This window comes from Ornithorhynchus anatinus, chromosome X2 (genome assembly GCF_004115215.2).
Source record: "Ornithorhynchus anatinus isolate Pmale09 chromosome X2, mOrnAna1.pri.v4, whole genome shotgun sequence".
NCBI lineage: Eukaryota > Metazoa > Chordata > Mammalia > Monotremata > Ornithorhynchidae > Ornithorhynchus > Ornithorhynchus anatinus.
This window is the reverse complement of record NC_041750.1, coordinates 24,946,061-24,965,765: the sequence shown is the minus strand read 5'-3', so window position 1 is coordinate 24,965,765 and position 19,705 is coordinate 24,946,061. Positions and strand designations below refer to the sequence as shown.

Here is a 19,705-nt window from a genome sequence, read left to right as displayed (position 1 = left end):
ATGTAGTTCTTGGAATTTTCTCTCTTTCTTTCTCTCTTTCTCTGTCTCTCTCTTTCCCTGTTGTCATTTGAGCAGAATAGCACAGACAGTACCTTTGGGCTTCTAAGGAAGTTTGGCTTCAAAGCTTTTAAAGGACTGTGGGGAGTGATTGGCCAAATTTGGAAAACTTGTTTTCCCCCTGGGTATTTGTCAAGCATTTACTATGTGCCAAGCCCTGGGGTGGATACAATATAATCAGAGCAGATACGGTCCCCATCCAACGTCGTCGGGCTCACAGTCCAAGTAGGAGCAGGGTGCGGAATATCCATTTGACAGATGAGGAAACTGAGGCACAGAGCACACGAGGCAAGCGGCGGAACCGGGATTAGGACCCAGGTCTCTTGACTCTCAAATCTGTGCTCTTTCCACCGGACCACGGTGCTTCTCCATCTGCTCCCCATTTATTATTAATAATAATACTAATTGTGGTATTTAAGTGCTTACTATGTGCCAGGCGCTGTACTATTTATTTTGAGTGACCCTTCGAGAGCCTACAACGGAGGGATTGAAAGCGGGTAGCTCCACGATTTAAGAAACGGTGTGGGATTGCTAGTATCGTGGTCGTTAGTTTTTCTTCGTTTTGTTTTCCTTTTTCGACGATTTCCCCTTATTGTACTCATGCTGTTGTTAGGTGTAAAAAGCTAATTTAGTTTAGATTATTTTTTAAAATGCAGCTGGTTCTCAAGCTGTGAAGTTTCCTGCTGAGAGACATCCCAGACCCAACCCGGGAGGCGAAATCTTCAAGAAATTCATGAGCCTTGATATTTGAGGAAGCAGGTGGGTGCCGGTGCCGGCACAGAACGGGGAGTCCGGGAACCTGGATTTGAATCCCAAGTCCGCCACCGGCGTGCTCCGTGACCTCAGTTCGGTCACCTCACCTCTGCCTCGGTTTCCTTATCTATAAAATGGGAATGAGGGAGATAGTGAGCCCCCGTGAGGGGCGGGCACCGTGTCAGAGCTCATGACGTTGAATCCACCTGAGCACTCAGTGCTTAACAGATGCCATTTCCGTTGGCCACGTATCGGGAGCCAGAAGCGGCGAGGTTGAATGAAAATGGGGGTCGGGGGAGCGGATGTGGTAAAACAAGTGAAGAGGAGACAGTGATGGAGAGTGAGTCATCTTAGGTAGCCAGTGTGGTCTCCCCCTAATAGAGTGTAAGCTCCATGTGGGCAAGCGATGGGCCGCTGGTTTGTTTTGTATTCCCAAACTGGTGGTAATAATAATGTTGGTATTTGTTAAGCGCTTACTATGTGCCGAGCACTGTTCTAAGCGCTGGGGTAGATACGGGGTCATCGGGTCGTCCCACGTGAGGCTCACAGTCTTAATCCCCATTTTACAGATGAGGTAACTGAGGCACAGAGGAGTGAAGTGACTCGCCCACAGTCACCCAGCTGACAAGTGGCAGAGCCGGGATTCGAACTCATGACCTCTGACTCCCAGGCCCGGGCTCTTTCCACTGAGCCACGCTGCTTCTCGTATAGTACGTATACCCAATGGTATAGTTCGTATACCCAATGTGCAGATTACTACCACTCCATAGCTACCAGAGGGAGATGGGAAGAACAGGAATAGCAGAAACGAAGCAACTCTCAAGCTAGTTCGTTTTGTTCTTCGCAAACAACTCCGGTTAAGGATTACTGGAGAAGAGGCTGGAACCGCTGGATAAAATGAGATTTGGGGATTATCTGTGAATTCCATTATCCAGACTCTCCAGCTCCCCTTTCTATGAATGATTGACAATTGGCAGCGAGAGGAGGAAGAGGAGAGAGGGAGAGAGAAGATGATGCACTCGAAGAGGAAAGGATTCAGAAAGGAGAAGGTGAGTCAGACTAGGAGTTAACCGAACTCTTAAAACAAAGTTGCCGTTCTTTCCCGGGATTAGGGGATGTTTTTCCCTTTCGAAAGCCACTCGCCCCAGGAGGGATACCTCGGTTCAGCTCTACGTTTCAGCTCGCGTCCACCCGGTGGCTGCCTTCAACACTTCCGTTTAGCTGCACCCACCGTCATGCAGATTGAGAAGCTGCGTGGCCAAGTGGAAAGAGCACGGGACTCGTAGTTGAGGACCCGGGTTCTAATCCTTCCTCCGGCATTTGCCTTCTCTGTGATCTTGGGCAAGCCGCTTCATTTCTCTGGGCCTCAGTTTTTTTTTATCTGTAAAAGGGGAATAGAATACCACTTTTCCCCTTCCCTCTTTGTGGTCCCAGTGCAGGTCAGGGAATATGTTTTGATTATCTTGTAGCTATCCCAACATTTAGCACAATGCAATACCATTATTAGTAGTAGTTTTTGCTTTTTGATGCTTCTATTCTTTTTGCTATCAGCTGCCATAGCATTGTTTTTTCTGTTCCAACATTTTGAAATCTTTTTTTTTTTTAATGACATCTAAATGCTTACTCTGTGCCAGGCACTTGTACTTTCCAAGCACTCAGTACAGTGCTCTGCACACGGTAAGTGCTCAATAAATACAATTGAATGAATAATAATAATTATTATGGTATTTGTTAGGCACTTAAAATGTGCCAATTACTTTTCTGAGCGCAGGGGTAGATACAAGGTAATCCGGTTGCCCCGTGTGGGGCTCACAGTCTTAATCCCTATTTTACAGACGAGGTCACTGAGGCACAGAGAGTGGCTTGCCCAAGGTCACACCAAAGACAAGTGGCCGAGGCAAGATTGGAACCCACTTCCTCCGACTCCCAAGCCCCTGCTCTTTCCGCTAAGGCACTGCCTACACTGGAGTAGATAAAACAAATCGGGTTGGACACAGTCCACGTTCCACATGGGACTTGGTCTTAATCCCCATTTTACGGGTGAACTGAGACCCAGGGAAGTTGCAACTTGCCTAATGTCACACAGGTGGCAGAGCAGGGACTAGAACTCAGGTTCTTCTGACTCCCAGGCCCACGCTCTCGTCACCAGGCCGTGCTGTTTCTAGAATCTGAGGTTATCCAAAAGGGGAGATTAATTTGACAGTTAATTTCCCCTGTTAGTTTGTTTCTGGTATTTTTTAGGTGCTTATTATATGCCAGGCATTGTTGTAAGTGCTTGGGTAGACACAAGCTAATCAGGATGGACACAGTCCCTGTCCCACATGGAGCTCACAGTCTTAATCTCCACTTTACAGATGAGAGAACTGAGGCCCGGGGAAGTGACGCGACTTGCCCAAAGTCACACAGAAGGCAAGTGGTAGAGCCAATCTGTGCTGCCTGGCAGCCACACTGTGGTGAATATTTAGACTCTGGACTGTGAGCTCGTTGTGGCAGGGATTGTCACGGTTTACTGTTGTATTGTACTTTCCCAAGCACTTAGTGCAGTACTCTGCAAACAGTAAACACTTAATAAATACGATTGAATGAATAGATATTTGGTAAATCCGGCACCATTTTAGGCTGAATGCAGTGTTTGCCGTGAGCTGTACAGTTCAGCCCCAAGAGATTGGATGAAATCCTTTACTGTGTGACTGGAGGCCAAGGTTCATGAACTGGGGGTGAGCCAGAAAGGCTTGGATGGGTAGAGAAACTGCTCCCCAAACTCCTGGAATAATAATGTTGGTATTTGTTAAGCGCTTACTATGTGCAGGGCAGTGTTCTAAGCGCTGGGGTAGACACAGGGGAGTCAGGTTGTCCCACGTGGGGCTCACAGTCTTAATCCTCATTTTACAGATGAGGTAACTGAGGCACAGAGAAGTTAAGTGACTCGCCCACAGTCACACAGCTGACAAGTGGCAGAGCGGGGATTCGAACTCATGACCTCTGACTCCAAAGCCCGTGCTCTTTCCACTGAGCCACGCTGCTTCTCACGCTGGAACAACATGGGCTAGCGGAAAGTAGGCACAGTTAGCAGTAGTCTCCCAAGCGCTTTGTACAGTGCTCTGCACGTAGTAAGTTCTCAATAAATACAATTGATTGAGTGTCAAGAGACCTGGATTCTAACCCCAGTTCTACCACCTGCTTGGTGTGTGATGCTGGCAAGTCACATGGCATCTGTGTGCCTCCAGTTTCCTCATCTATAAAATAGGGTTCGTCCCTTCCACTTTGTCTGTGAGCCTCATTGAGGGACAGGGATGGTGTCCAATTTGGTTGTATTCTTTTTCCCCTAGCACTTAGCACAATGGTCGGCCCACAGTAGGCACTTAAAGCATTATTACTAGTATTTTTATTATTATTAATCATCATTATTTAAAGAACAGTTGAGGCAGCAAGTACCAGGCGTGGGGCATCAAACTCCAGGCCGAGACAGTGAGCAGGGATGGTGAATGTCATTGTCTGAAACATCTGTACTTGTAACCTGACTTTCTGCCTGTTGTCTAGTCTTGAGACAATGGGGAAACAATCTATCCGTGGTATCTACTGAGCATTTACTTTGTGCAGGGTACTGTATTATGCGCTTGGAAGAGTAAGAGAAGAGAAGCAGCGTGGCGCAGTGGAAAGAGCACGGGCTTTGGAGTCAGGGCTCATGAGTTCAAATCCCAGCTCTGCCACTTGTCAGCTGTGTGACTGTGGGCAAGTCACTTAACTTCTCTGTGCCTCAGTTCCCTCATCTGTAAAATGGGGATTAAGACTGTGAGCCCCACGTGGGACTACCTGATTCCCCTGTGTTTACCCCAGCGCTTAGAACAGTGCTCTGCACATAGTAAGCGCTTAACAAATACCAACATTTATTTTTATTTTATTTAAATATGTAACAGAGTTGGTAAACATTCCCTGCCCACAACGAGCTTACTGTCTAGAAGGGGAATCTCGTGCTGTAGGCAAAAACATTTCTTATTAGAAATTCCCCACCTTTTACAAAAATGCAGGCTTTATAGATGGTCAGGCCCATTTCACATTCTTTCTATTTCTATCTTCACTGCTAAGAATTCCATCTGCCTCTTTTGTGCCTTGAATTACCCTCTCTCGGAGCAGATTCCTATTGCCGTCATTCCCGTTGAACGTCTCCTCTGACAAATATCATTATGTGTTCATCTCTCCTCCGGGCTGGAATGTTTGTGACTTCATGAACTCTTTTTTTAGTTCATTACCTAGGAAACCCATTTGTAATTATTAGCAACTCGAAAGATTTGGGCAGAAAATGGTGTGCCGAAGTACGGAAGTAATGGCTCTCGGTGGCGTTCCCGTTGACCCATTTGCAATTCCCCGTGAAGGAATGAGAAGGGGGACCCTGTTAGCAATCAATCAGTGGTCTTTATTGAGCATTTACTCTGTGTAGAGCACTGCACTAAGCATTTGGGAAAGGATTTTTTTTATGTTTTTATGGTATTCGTTAAGCCCTTACTAGGTGTCAGGCCCTGTTCTAAGCGCTGGGGTAGATCTGTTTGGACACAGTCCCTGTCCCCCATGGGGCTCACAGCCTTAACCCCCATTTTACAGATGAGGTAACGTCTGCCGTGTGACCTTGGGCAAGCCGCAACTTCTCTGGGCCTCCAAGTGGCAGAGCTGGAACTAGAACCCCAGACCTCTGACTCCCAGGCCTGTGCTCTTTTCCGCTATGCTACACTGCTTCTCTTTCAACACAACAATACAACAGACACATTCTCTGCCTACCATAGATTTGGTTCTCTGTGGCTCTTTCAACTAGGCCACAGTGCTCCCGTGCCTAGTGGAAAGATTCACTGGGGCCCATAATACCTTTGCCATGAGGCCTGTTTCTCTCCATTGATGATGGAGCCCACATTGGACATAATAATGACCTTAACTTTCACCTGGCCAGGCTTAGTGTCACGAGAGCGCTTTTGTTTCAGGCTAAACTTTGGGGGGCAGCCTACATTTAGCCTCTAAGGCCTAGAGGACTGAAATTCTTAGTACAACATTTACTATGCTGCTGTGCACACAGCACTCAATTAATGATGGATTGAAGGCATCCAACAGTCAGTGCGAGAAGATGGTTGCTGTATAGTAGTCTTGCAGTGCCCCAAACTTTGGCTGTCTTGCAAAGATCGCACCTGATCTGCAGACACATTGTGATTTCTTAAGCTGTAACCTGTGACGGTGCTCTGCACACAGTAAATGCTCAATAAATACGATTGATCGATTTGGACTCAGAACCCGTAGTGGGAGAGGAAGGAGACCTGGTGATTTGGTCTCCGGACAGGAATGGGACTTTCTGACCCGGTTAGGTTGGGAATTGATGCCTTTCAATATTAGGAGCTGTGGGATGGAAACCCTTGTAGCATCACCACAGACCCGTGGAAACTTATCTATCGTAGAAGAGGGGAAAAAGAAAGGTCACAAGGCTGTCACAAGGGGTGAAACTTTAACTCCCGATATTGCTCTGCTTGTGCATTCCCCAGTCACAAATGAACCCGGTTCCTTATGTCCTGAAGGAGATAGGCATATCCCTTTTGCCTTCTTTCAAAATCTCACAGCCTTATTTGAAGGCATATCACCTCCAAGAAGCCTTCTACGACTATGCCCTCTTTTCCTTTTCTTCAGCTCCCTTCCGTGTCGCCCCGACTTGCTCTCTTTATTCATCCCCCCCCCCTTAGCCCCTCAAAACTTAAAATGTACAGAGCTGCACTTGATATTAATGTCCTATATTAATGTCCGTCTTCCCCTCTAGACTATAAGCTCTTTGCGGGCAGGGAATGGATCTGTTATATTGTACTCTCAAGTGCTTAGTACAGTGCTCTGCACACAGTAAGTGCTCAAAAAATGCAAATGATTGACTTTGGGATTTGAAGTAAACTTTGAGAGGAGGGAGAGGAGGAACCGGTGATGCGGCGGCCATTAAGGATGACTTTGGCAAAGGCTTCCCTGATTATGTCAGACGCTTACTGGTTGTTGTGTGTCCACATTTCTTGGAGTCCGACGCAGCTGGAAACATCCTGAAAGCCCCACTTGGCAGGAAGTGAATGTGGATTTTTAGGTGTCAATGAGTGTTAAGGTATGGGGAAAAGAAATGCCTTATGGGCTTGGGGGCAAAAACGATGGATGAAGCAGCAAAAAGATTGCAAATTTCAGTTCACAGAAGCTGGGAAAATGGAAAAGTTCAAGTTACAGTGCAACCATGACTCAGGCCCCTTGGGCTTAGTGGGGTGCTTTCTGCATCGACCGAGGTGAAGTCTGTTTAAATTTAATCTCGGGAATGTACAGAGTAGCTGCGTCAGTCTTCGAGTAACTCAAGACCTGTTTGGCTTGCTCCTTCTGCCGCCCTCATCCTCTCCCTCGAGCCCACCTGATGACAGCATCTGGACAGTCGATGTTCGTCTAGCTTGTTGGGAAGAAAGAGATGGAAATTCCCAAAGGTTGTGACTCTCCAGTTGGTGATTTGCGCATAACTAACATTTCAATGTAAGATTGTATTTATTTCTTTGAATATCTCCCCCAAAATAGAATGCCCCCAAAGGCTGACAGTTTTGTCTAGTGGCAGGCACATTGGCATCATATTTCAATAGATCAATAGTATGGATTGAGCACTTACTCTGGACTTGAGCACTGGGGTCAGTACAATAGGGGCACTAAAATCCCTGAAATTGATATACATATTTCTAAATAAATACAAATGACTGTAGAAATGTTTTATTTATAAAATAAAGTATAAGTATACATAGAGAAGGATACTGACCTAGGAGATTAAACAGCAGGTCTGGGAGTCAGTGGACCTGGGTTCTAATTCAGGATCTGCCACTTGTCTGCTATTTGACTTTGAGCAAGTCGCTTCACATCTCTGTGCCTGTTACCTCATCTGTAAATCGGGGATTAAGACTGAGGCCCGTGGGGGACAGGAACTGTGTCCAAAAGGATTACCTTGTATCTACCCCGGTGCTTAGAGCAGTGCCTGGCACATAGGAAGTGCTTAACAAATACGATTAAAAAAAAAATTGTGGTGGTAAATTGTGAGTACCGAGGTGCTTATGTGATGAAGTGCTGAAGAGGCAATATGGGGGAGTAATAAGGTAGGGGAGATAAGCACTCAGCAAATCCCATTGACTGACCTCTCCAGTCCATACTTCTATACTGCCTGGGTCATTTCCTAAAACAGTGTTCTGTGCCCCTCTCCCCCTTCCTCACAGACTAACAGTGGTGGTCCGTTTCCTCTTCACAAAAAGGAGAAACTCCTTCCCATTGACTTTAAGGCACTAAAAGCGGCCCTCTTCCTCCTCCGTATCCATTCCCTTCTCTCACTACGTGCCAGTTTGCACGCTCTCTTCCTCTGAGGCCAACCTACTCACTGTGACTCGTTCACGTCTCTCCCGCCGCCGACCTCTTGCTCACACACTCCCTCCTGCCTGGTACTCCCCGACCTTTGCCTCCAACAGATGATGATGATTGTAGTGTTTGGTGAGGGCTTACTATGTACTGAGCACTGGGGGTAGATACGAGATACTCATGTTGACCACGGTCTTCCTGTCCCACATGGGACTCACAGTCTAAATACCACCACTCTCCCCACCTTCAAAGCCCTTCTAAAATCGCATCTCCTCAGGAGACTTCCTTGATTCCTTTCTCTTCTCCCTATCTTGTGTTTCTCCTGCTGTCACTTCAGCATTTCCGGGTCAGCTAAACACTCGGCTAACTACTGTCCTCTTCCAGTCAGTCAGTTGTATTTATTGGGCGCATATTGTGTTCAGAGCACTCTAAGTGCTTGGGAGAGGACAGTCTGATACTTCCACTTATGTACATATCTTTCTACTGGGAGCCCCGTGTGGGGCAAGACTGAGACCGACCTGAATTGGATCTACTCCCGCACTTAGTACAGTGCTTGGCACATAGTAAGCACTTAACAGATACCATGAATTATTATTTCCCCTACCTGCAATTTTTTTAATGTCTGTCTTCCCCCCCCCTCCCCCCCAACCCCCTCTGCCTCCGGCCACTAGATTGCCTGCTCTTCGGGAGTTTACATCACGTTTGCTTATTCTATTATACGTTCCCAAGTTCTTAGTACAGTTCTCTGCATTTAGTAAATGCTATTGATTGTGTCTCCATTTCCTCATCTATAAAATGGATTACTATGATCTGTTTCTCGTCAACTTCTCCTTGTGAGAGTTTGGGCCTGGAAATCAGAAGGATGTGGTTCTAATTCTGATTTTTGCCACTTTTCTGCTGGGTGGCATTGGGCAAGTCACTTCTCTGTGCCTCAGATACCTCATCTGTAAAATGGGGATTAAGACTGTGAGTACTATACGGGGCATGGATGGTGTCCAACCTGATTGGCTTGTACAGTCCCTGGCACATAGTAAGCACTTATTCTCCAAGCTAGTTGTGGACAGGGATCGGGCCTGCTAATTGTGTTGTATTGTGCTCCTCCAAGTGCTTAGTACAGTGCTCTTCACATTGTAAGTGGTCAATAAATACCATCGATTGCTTAACAAATACTATTTTTAAAAAAAAGCACCCAACTTTCAGGATTGTTAGAGGAAGACATGAGATAATGTAGAAAGTGCTTAAAAAGATAAGTTAACAATCAATAAGGGAGGAAGATGCTTATTTGTCTGGCAGTCACCTGGAAGATGGCGGTTGGTTTATTCCCTTTAGGATTAACAGCATAAAGTCGCCATGACTGGGAAGCTACATCTTAGGATCGTAATTCCTCAGTCTCACCCCAGAACGTGGTGTGTTCCGGACAGGGAAATGTGGTAATCTCCACAGACCCGCCTTTCCTCACTGAGGACAGAGTTACCCCCTCACAGCCATTTTTGCTCAGAAACAAAATACCATCCACGTGGCACTGAGCAGGGCCTTTTTCTTGAGGCGTAAAAATAGCCATTCATGCTGAGAGAGCTGAAGAACGCTCCCTGAACAGTTCCCCTTTGAGTTGAGATTCTGTTTGGGCGTAAGTGCCAAACAAATCCTGAATCATCACACTTTTGTGTACAACATAAACCCGAGAGGAAAAAAGATGGCAGCTAGATAGCATAGGCAGATCAGCTTCGCCCCTCATTTTTTGCTTTCAGCAAATACTTTAAACTTTTGAAAGTTGGCTTCTATAGAGAAGTTTTTCTGGGGTTCAAATCAGGTGAGAAGTACAAATGAAGTATGATATTTGCATCTGCTGCTGAACATTCTAATCCGTACCTCGTGGCACAGCCTTTGGTTTGGTTTTTACTTCATTTAAGTGGGTCTGTCTTTCTCCTTAATCACTAATGATTAAGGACTAAGAAGCAGTGTGGATAGAGCCCGGGCCTGGGAGTCAGAAGAAGCTGGGTTCTAATCCCGCCTCCACTACCTGTCTGGTGTGTGACCTTGGGCAAGACGCTTCACTTCTCTGTGCCTCACTTTCCTCATCAGTAAAATGGGGATTAAGAGTGTGAGCCCCGTGTGGGACTGGGACTGTGTCCACCTTGTATCTACCCCAGTCCTAGAACAGTGCTTGGCACAGAGTAAGCACTTAACACGTAGCATTAAGAGTAAAGGTACGTGTTAAGTGCTTACTGTGTGCCAAACATTCCGCTGGAATATCTACAAGATAATCAGGTTGGATACAGTCCCTTTCCTCTATGGGGCTTAAAGTCTAAGTAGTAATCACTCCTGATTTCTTTAACGTCCTGCATTGGCTTGGATATGACCTTTTCCATTCCACTCAGTCTTTTCCTTCTTTTAAGTTGGCAATGATTCCTTAGATGTTGTTGCGGTTATGTTTTATGGGTATTGTTAGCGCTCTCGCTGTCAACCATTACTGTACTTTCCCAAGCACTTAGTACAGTGTTCTGCACACAGTAAGCGCTTAATAAATACAATTGAATGAATCAACCAATCAGTGTTCTTTTTTGAGAGCTTACTGGGAATGATGAACGGCTCCACCACTTGTCCGCTGTGTGACATTGGGCAAGTAACTTCACTTCTCCGTGCCTCAGTTACCTCATCTGAGAACTGGGGATTAAAACTGAGAACCCCATGTGAGACATGGACTGTGTCCGATCTGATTCGCTTCTATCTATCCCAGCGCTTAGTAATAATGTTGGTATTTGGTAAGCGCTTACTATGTGCCGTGCACTGTTCTAAGCGCTGGGGTAGACATAGGGGAATCAGGTTGTCCCACGTGGGGCTCACAGTCTTCATCCCCATTTTACAGATGAGGGAACTGAGGCACAGAGAAGTGAAGTGACTCGCCCACAGTCACACAGCCGACAAGTGGCAGAGCTGGGATTCGAACTCATGAGCCCTGACTCCAAAGCCCGTGCTCTTTCCACTGAGCCACGCTGCTTCTCTAACATGGGAGGGAGAGGCCTGAGGGGGAGAGGGTTAGGCGACATCCATTGTTTGGTTCCATTCTTTTTCCCGCTACCCGCCTGGCTCAGGCCCTGACTGGAAGCTAAGGCAACTCAGAGCGTGGGTGCTGTGCTTTTGGGAGCCTGTGGATACGTGCTCAGGTGTGTCCCTGCGCCAGTTCCTGGCCCACCTCAGGAACCCAAATAGCAAGGCTCCTCCTCTCTGCCTCCCCGGTGTGACTCTGAAGAGGGGGACAGGTTGGCCTCGACTCCCGGCTACCCGCAGGGGGGACCCGCACGTCTGGGCAACGTTGGGTGAGAGCCCTCCCATCTGCAGGGGAGGATTGGAGTAGATGCTTATGGATGACGATTCTCTACTTGGGGATTAAGACTGTGAGCCACATACGGGTCAACCTGATTACCTTGTATCTTCCCCGGCACTTAGAACAGCGTTTGGCACATAGAGGTTAACAAATACCATTATTATTATTATTATTATTTCTCCATCCCTGTCCTAAATGGTCTAGAGTTAGGGGTGGGCTGGACCATTTTGCCTCAGCAGCATGAGGCGGGTGGTTACATCTTCCTATTACTGGGCGCAAGTTAGATGGACACTAGTTTGGCTGTTGCCCCTAGGGACTGGGTTTAATTGTTGTTGTTTTTTTTAATGGTATTTGTTAAACGCTTACTGCGTGCCAGGCGTTGGGATACAGGCTGATCAGGTTGGACACAGTCCATATAATGACGATGTTGGTATTTGTTAAGCGCTTACTATGTGCAGAGCACTGTTCTAAGCGCTGGGGTCGATACACGGTAATCGGGTTGTCCCACGTGAGGCTCACAGTTAACCCCCATTTTACAGATGAGGTACCTGAGGCACGGAGAAGTTAAGTGACTCGCCCAGAGTCACACAGCTGACAAGTGGCAGAGCCGGGATTTGAATCCATGACCTCTGAATCCCAAGCCCGGGCTCTTTCCACTGAGCCACGCGGCTTCTGTGAGCCCCATATATCCCGTATGGGGCTCACAGACCCTATTTTACAGATGAGGTAACTGAGGCACAGAGAGGTTAAGCAACTTGGCCAAGGTTACCCAACAGACAGGATTAGAACCCAGGTCCTTCAGACTCTCAGGTCCCATGCTCTATCCACTAGGCCACACTGCTTCTCCTGGAGTGAGAGTGTGACAGAAGGCGTGCAGAGAGGTTGCCCTCCCTATGTCAGTCAATCGTATTTACTGAGCGCTTACTGTCTGAGCTCTGTACTAAGTGCTTGGGAGAGTGTAATGTAACGAATAGATACATTCCCTGCCCACAAGAAGCATACAGTCTAGAGGGAGGGAAGCCTGTAGTCTATTGGAGGGACGTTTATGTGTAAGGAGCGATGAGGCTGCTTTAACCACCCCTGCGGCTCCTACCTCAGGTACCCAGAAGATGAGGTGGTTTGTTTTGGAACAGATTTCCCCATCTGGAGAAAACCTGTGTTCCCTGTGGGATTGATTGCCTGACCTAAGGTGGGGTCCCGGATGTTACCCGGGCTGTTAAGGGAGGGTCCTGTCGTACCTTCCTCTACCCCCTTTCAAGGGATGAAGAGGAGGGGGGGTCACCCACAGCCCCCAGGCCCTCTCCCAGAAGCCTGGGCAAGCAGTGTGGTCTAGTGGAAAGGACACGAGCCTGGGAGTCGGAGCACCCGGGTTCTAATCTTGGATCTGCCCCTTGCCTGCTGCGGCACCTTCGGCAGGTCGCTTAACTTAGTGCTTCAGTTTCCTCATCAGTGAAATAGGGGTTCTCCCTTCCCCCTTCGACTAGGACCCTCATGTGGGAAAAGGACTGTGTTCAATCTGTTTACACTGTACCAGCACTTAGGACAGTGCTTGGCACCTAGTAAATGCTTAATGGCTACCACAGTGATTATTAGTATCATTCTTATGGGGGGATCAGAAGCGTTCTGGCTTGGCTTTTGCCCCATCAGACTGAGGGGCGGAAGGGGGATACCGACATGGCAGAGTCCCAGCCTACCCTGGGGCTTTGAGAACCGCATCGGGATTCCTACCGCCTCCCCTGTGCATCAGAGATCTCGTCCAGGCAGGCTAGAGATTGAGGCGCCGTCTAACCCGAGTCCCTCGCGGCCTCAGCCTGATTCCAGACTTGACAAGCGTGGAAAGATTTGGGGTCCGGCCCACCCCGAACCCTAACCTGTCAAAACATTTAACCGGTGACGGTGGCCGACGCCTAAGAGCCCAACTGCACGTGCGAGGTGGGTTTCCCGGAGCCCTGCTGTTTATTGAGTGCTTACTATGTGCACTGTACTAAGCGCTCGAGAGAGGACAATACAACAGAATTAGTGGGCCTGCTCCCTGCTTATAATGAGCTACGCGGACTAAGTACCCCCCTAGTGAGGGCTAAAGGAGCTTGTTAAATGGGCATCTAACCCCCTTCCTCCTCCTCCTCCGCATGGAGCAGAGGAGGCGGAGGGTCTTGGGAACAGACCCGGGCCTATTCGGGTTTGGCTCTCTGCTGACCTGGCCAGTCGTAAAGGCCGTGCAGTGGCCCGAGGGCTGGGCAGAGGCCTGTGAGGAACTGGACAGAAAGCAGGTCTGTCCCCTGAAAGGTAGACTGGCCAGTCATAATAATCTTGGTATTTGTTAAGCGCTTACTCTGTGCAGAGCACTGTTCTGAGCGCTGGGGTAGATACAGGGTAATCAGGTTGTCCCATGTGAGATTCACGGTCTTAATCCCCCTTTTACAGATGAGGTAACTGAGGCACAGAGAAGTTAAATGACTTGCCCACAGTCACACCGCTAAGTGGCAGAACAGTACAGGGTCCCCCGGCCACGAGAGGTTCTCACTGGTCCACGGGAGGCCTGGGAGCTGAGGTCAAAGGGCCGGATCTCAATCCCACCTGGAGCCCACCAGAAAAGAGAGTTAGTTATTTTCTTTCTTCCATTTATCCCTCCGACGTCACGGACTCCCGTCAGGGAGGAGAAGATTGGTTTCCCCCTCAGCAGTAAATCACCTCTTCCCCGGGAAATGGCTTTGCTCTAATCCAATTGGGAAGTTGATCCTTGAGGCTGACGTTTCCACATTAGGCTAAACCACTCGCTACTTCCACAAATTTTTGAACCCGTTAGGGCTGAACGATCTAGGTTTTTAAATCGAAACCCAATTCCATCCTTTAAAAGAGATGGATTTTTCACTTGGAAACGGTGGGAATTTGGTAGACATTTTACAGGATTTAACTAATGTTCGTATCTGGATACTCCTGCTTGCTTCCCATCTGTGTCATTGTTTTGAATGTCTGCCTCCCTTACTAGACTGTAAATTCCTCAAGGTCAGGGATCACGTCTACCAACTGTCTTGATGATGATGATGATGATTATGGTACATTTATTGGGAAGCAGCGTGAAAGAGCCTGGGCTTCGGAGTCAGAGGTCATGAGTTCGACTCCCAGCTCTGCCACTCGTCAGCTGTGTGACTGTGGGCAAGTCGCTTCACTTCTCTGTGCCTCAGTTACCTCATCAGTAAAATGGGGATTAACTGTGAGCCTCACGCGGGACGATCCGATTACCCTGTATCTACCCCAGCGCTTAGAACAGTGCTCTGCACATAGTAAGCGCTCAACAAATACCAACATTATTATTATTATTATTATTATTACATGTTAAGTGGTTACAACTTAATCATGAGCCCCATGTGGAAGGTGGACGATGTCCAACCTGACTAACATATATCTACCCCAGCACTTACTACGGTGCCTGCCATATAGTAGGCACCTAACAAATACCATCCAAGATAAACCAAACATTGGGCCAAGCACTGTTCTAAGCACCCGGGTAGATATAAATTAATCAGATTGGACACAGTCGAAGTAGGAGGGAGTAGGGTTTAATCCCCATTTTGCAGATGAGGGACAGTGACGTGAACTGAGGCACAGAGATGTGAAGTGACTTGCCCAAGGTCACACAGCAACACTGGGACTAGAACCCAGATCCCCTGACTCCCAGGTCCGTGCTCTCTCCACTAGGCCATGCTATCTCTCTAAGTATTGTATTGTAGTCTCCCAAGAACTTGGCCTAGTACTCTGCACGCCCCGTTTAATAAATACCATTGATTGTGATTTAACCCCAAGAAAATGGACTTTCTCTCAGAACCTGGGAGAAATCTAACTCACCAGACAGTTAAAGTGGACTGAGAAGGGAAACCTCTGGCGACCCTTGTGAATTCCAGACACGGAAGCGTGGGTGAAGTCACGTGATACGGCGGACCCAAAAAGCGTAATATGGTGATGTGACCCATGGTATTTTGTACAAGTACACCTGAGACCGCCTGAAATAGTGGCGGGTGGGGAGGCGGACCCTCGGACCTCTGCTCCAGAGCTGCTGTGGCCCTCTCCTAGCTCTCTGACCTCCCGGGCATCGCTTCTGAGCCACAGAACTCTTTGGCAGGACTACGGCAGCGTGGCTCAGTGGAAAGAGCCTGGGCTTGGGAGTCTTAGCTCCTGGGTTCGAATCCCGGCTCCGCCGCCTGTCAGCTGTGTGACTGTGGGCAAGTCACTTCACTTCTCTGGGCCTCAGTTACCTCATCTGGAAAATGGGGAAGAAGACTGTGAGCCTCGCGTGGGACAACCCGATTACCCTGTATCTACCCCAGCGCTTAGAACAGTGCTCTGCACATAGCTCTTAACAAATACCAACATTATTATTATTATTAAGGCAGTGGGAGGCCAAACCCTGAAAATCGAAAACACCAGACATAAAGGCACCTGATGCCATACATTCCCTCTCTAGACTGTAAGCTTGCCACGAGCAGGGAACGTGCCGACCGACTCTGTTGTATATTGTACTCTCCCAAGGGGTTAGTACAGTGCTCTGCGTGCCTTAAGCACAGTAAAGAGCACTGATTATTATACTGACAGACCAACTGTAATCCAGCCCGTTGGCCATCTTGGAACTAAGGTCAAACCTGTTGCTTTTTCGCCAGTAAATGACACTCATTCAATCCTATTTATTGAGCTCTTACTGTATGTAGAGCACTGTACTAAGCGCTTGGGAGAGTTCAATATTTCTTTGCCATTGTTTTTATGAGATGTTCTTCCCCTTGACTCTATTGCCATTGTTCTCGTCTGCCCGTCTCCCCCGATTAGACTGTAGCCCGTCAAAGGGCAGGGACCGTCTCTATCTGTTGCCGATTTGTACATTCCAAGCGCTTAGTACAGTGCTCTGCACATAGTAAGTGCTCAATAAATACTACTGAATGAGTGAATATATCAGTAAACAGGCGTGTCTTATGCCCACGACGAGTTTACCGTCTAGAGGGGGAGACAGACATTAATATAAGTAAATAAATTAGAGATATGTATGTAAGTGCTGAGGGGCTGGGATGGGGGGTGGGGATGAATAAAGGGAGCAAGTTAGGACGATACAGAAGGAAGTGGGGAAAAGAGGAAAGTAGGTGGAGGGGAGTTATGTCAAATTGTTCTGAGCCAGCTGCCTTTATTGTATTAGAGACACTAGTCACAGTTTTCTTTTTTCCCATAGAGGTAAGCTTCATTTTTGGTCAAAATATTACTTTGTACTTCTATGGGGCTTTCTGATGATGTCAATAATTTTGTTGAAATGTGTAATTTTCAGTTCCTAATGCTTTTTGGGATGCCTGGTGGTTTTTCTGGAAACAGGTCTTCTCTGTGATTTCAGTTTTTCCCCAGGGAAACCGCATGGACTAGTTGGAAGAGCACAGGAATGGGAGTCAAGAGACCTGAGTTCTAATCCCTGCTTCACCACTTATTTGCCGTGTGAGCTTGGGGAAGGCACTTAACAGCTCTGTGCCTCAGTTTCTTTATCCGTAAACTGGGAATTAAATACCTATTCTCCCTCTGTCTTAGATACATTCCCTGTCCCACATGGGTCTCACTCCCTAATTGACTATTTTGTGTCTACTTTAGCACTTAGAACGGTGCTTGGCAAACAGACTGTAAGTTCCTTGTAGGTTGGGAATAACATCTACTAACTTTGTACTTTCCCAAGTGCTTAATTCAGTGCTTTGGACACAGCAAGTGCTAAATAAATACCACTGATGGATTGAAAGCAAACACTTGATAACTAGCACAAGTATTCTTAGTTATGGTACTCAAGTGCTTACTAAGTGCCGAGCACTGTACTAAGCACTGGAGTAGATAACAAGGTAATCAAGTTGGACACGGTCCCCTGTCCCATGTGGGCTCCCAGTCTAAGGGGGAGGGAGAACAGGTATTAAATCCCCATTGCACAGAGAAGTTAAGTGACTTGTTCAAGATCACACAGCAGACAAGTGATGGGTTGTGATGAGAATTCAGGTCCTCTGACTCTTAAGCTTATGCTCTTTCCTCTAGGCCATACTTCTCCAAGTATTATTATTAATAATTATTCCCCACACCAGACCTCCCTAGCAATATGTCTGGCTATCTGGGCACCTGATATATTGATGGTGAATAATACGGAAATTCCAGGATACCATCAGGAAAGGCAGTCTTGTCTGGCTGCAGAAGGGTTTGCTTGACTTCTGTTTCCAAGCCTGGCTCGGACTTGCCGCCTCCATTTTACTGGCCTCGGCTTGTCATTCTGCGGAAAGGGAGTAATTGTACTTTCTACCTGACTCACGGTGAGGTGTCGAGGCTCTGAGGACGTCGGGTTTGCAAACGATCTGGAAACCTTTATGGATGAAAGGTGCCGCGTTAAATTCCAAGCATTATCGGCTTGGAGGGAAGGGGCCCTCGTTTCCTCTCCTGGAGAGAGATTTCTTTCTGTATCGGATCCTCCCGGAGCTCTTCCTTTTGGGAGAAAAGCCTCGTCTCCTGCAGGAGCTTCTGGTTGGAGTCGTAAGGTTTGGGATAACCGGACGGCAGCGAAACGGTCTCTTCTCTAACATTTGTTTTTAGTTACCATTTTTTTTCTTTGGGGAAACTTTAGTTCAAAAGAAAAGAGGAATTTAATTAGTGTTGAGTGTTCTGTTGGTTCTGCACAGTTAATGCGAGGGCTAAATTTTCTAAATGTTGTAGCATTCGCCTTACAATGAATGCGGCTGCAAATTTAAACAGTGGGAGATGGCACGGGGAATTGCTTGGGGACTATGCCCAATTATGGACTTTGGGGCCCCCTGCTTTCCAGAATGTTGAAGCTTTCTGAAAGTTAAACCCCACACGGTGTACTTGGGAATTCACAAAGCAGGGCGGGAGGGGCAGTTGGGACACGGGCATAAGCACCCCGGACCTCTACACCAGCCTGCCCACCCCTTGCAGGGTGCCCTGTTGGTGGAGGATGCTGAGGGGTTTAGGCTTCCCCGCTGCCCCCAAAGCAGCTTTTCTGTAGCTCAGCAGCTGCAGAGGGAGCCAGAAAACCTCCCATTTTTGCCCCTCCCCTCCTATCCCCTCCCTTCCCCATTTTATCTTCTCTCCTCCTCCTCTCCCATTTTCCCCTTCCTCTCCTCCTCCTCCTGTTTCCTTCCTCCTCCCATTCCCCCCCCCCCCCAATTTTCATCTCCCCTGTTTTTCTCTCTTCCCCTCCTCTCCCATTTCCCCCCTTTCATTTTCCTTCTCTCCCCTTCCACTTGCCCCCTATGCCCTGCTTGCCCCCTTCTCCTTCCGTGCATTTTCCCCACCTTCTCCTCTCCGGCTTTCCCTATCTTCTCCTCTCCTGCTTTTCCCCATCTTCTTTTCTCCAGCTTTTCTCCCCCATCTTCTCTTCTCACACTTTTCTCCCCCTTCATCTCTTCTCAAGCTTTTCTCCCCCATCTTCTTCTCTCCCGCTCCACCCCCTCAGCCTTCCTCCCCCATTTCACATCGTGGAAAGTCTAGACTCTAGTTATTCTGGAATGATTTTCCTAGTCCTTTCTACCCAAGTTCCCTTCTGGAATGTGAAGGAATTTACCCTTCCACTGGTGGTGTTGGCAACCCCTACCAATTCACACTTGCCCCTTTCAGAAAACCGTAAGATGGTTTTCCTAGTCTCCTCTATCCAAGTTCCCTTCTGGATGGAATGTGAAGGAATTTACCTCTACCGATTCACTCCAGCCGCTGGCCGAAAACCCTAAGATTTCCGACCCCGGGCAAGTGGCTAGAGGGATGGTGACACAGATCCTTCTGTCACTGAGCATCCGAATGGAGGAACTGTGGCATTTAATGCAAATCCAACAGGTGACCTTCAAACATTTCCTCTCTGAATGCCATTGGCCGGAAGCAGGAGGAGGCCTCTGTGCCTCAGTGTAGAGGGAAAGAGGTACAGGGCTTGGTTCTTTTTGCTTTTTGCTGAACGGTAGAGAGTGTTCCTTAATACAGATTTATTTCCTTATCTGTTTTGAGTTTGGAAAGGGCACTCCTCGGGGAGGAACGGAGAGACGGTATTTGCTCCAATCACCAAGAGGTGGTTCGGGTGCTAAAAGAGGTTCTGACCTCATTTCCCAGAAGAATTTTAAAAGAAAAAAAAAACTGGAGTACTAATTGGTGCCTCGTTAAGTACTCACAGTGAAGGATGATGATCCTTCTGAA

The 19,705-nt window shown here is 47.7% G+C and overlaps 1 protein-coding gene across 7 annotated transcripts in view; it reads left to right on the top strand.

Annotated features, from left to right (window-relative positions):
- The window catches only part of ATXN1 (ataxin 1), a 282,751-nt gene that overhangs the window by 96,911 nt on the left and 166,135 nt on the right, over positions 1–19,705 (top strand). The window contains exon 4 of one of the 7 annotated variants that reach the window (XM_029052526.2): positions 1,746–1,859. The exons of the other annotated variants lie outside the window; for them this stretch is intronic. The gene's annotated coding sequence lies outside the window, so the exon portion shown is untranslated. The remainder of the gene's footprint in view (positions 1–1,745; positions 1,860–19,705) is intronic. 7 annotated transcript variants of the gene reach the window in all.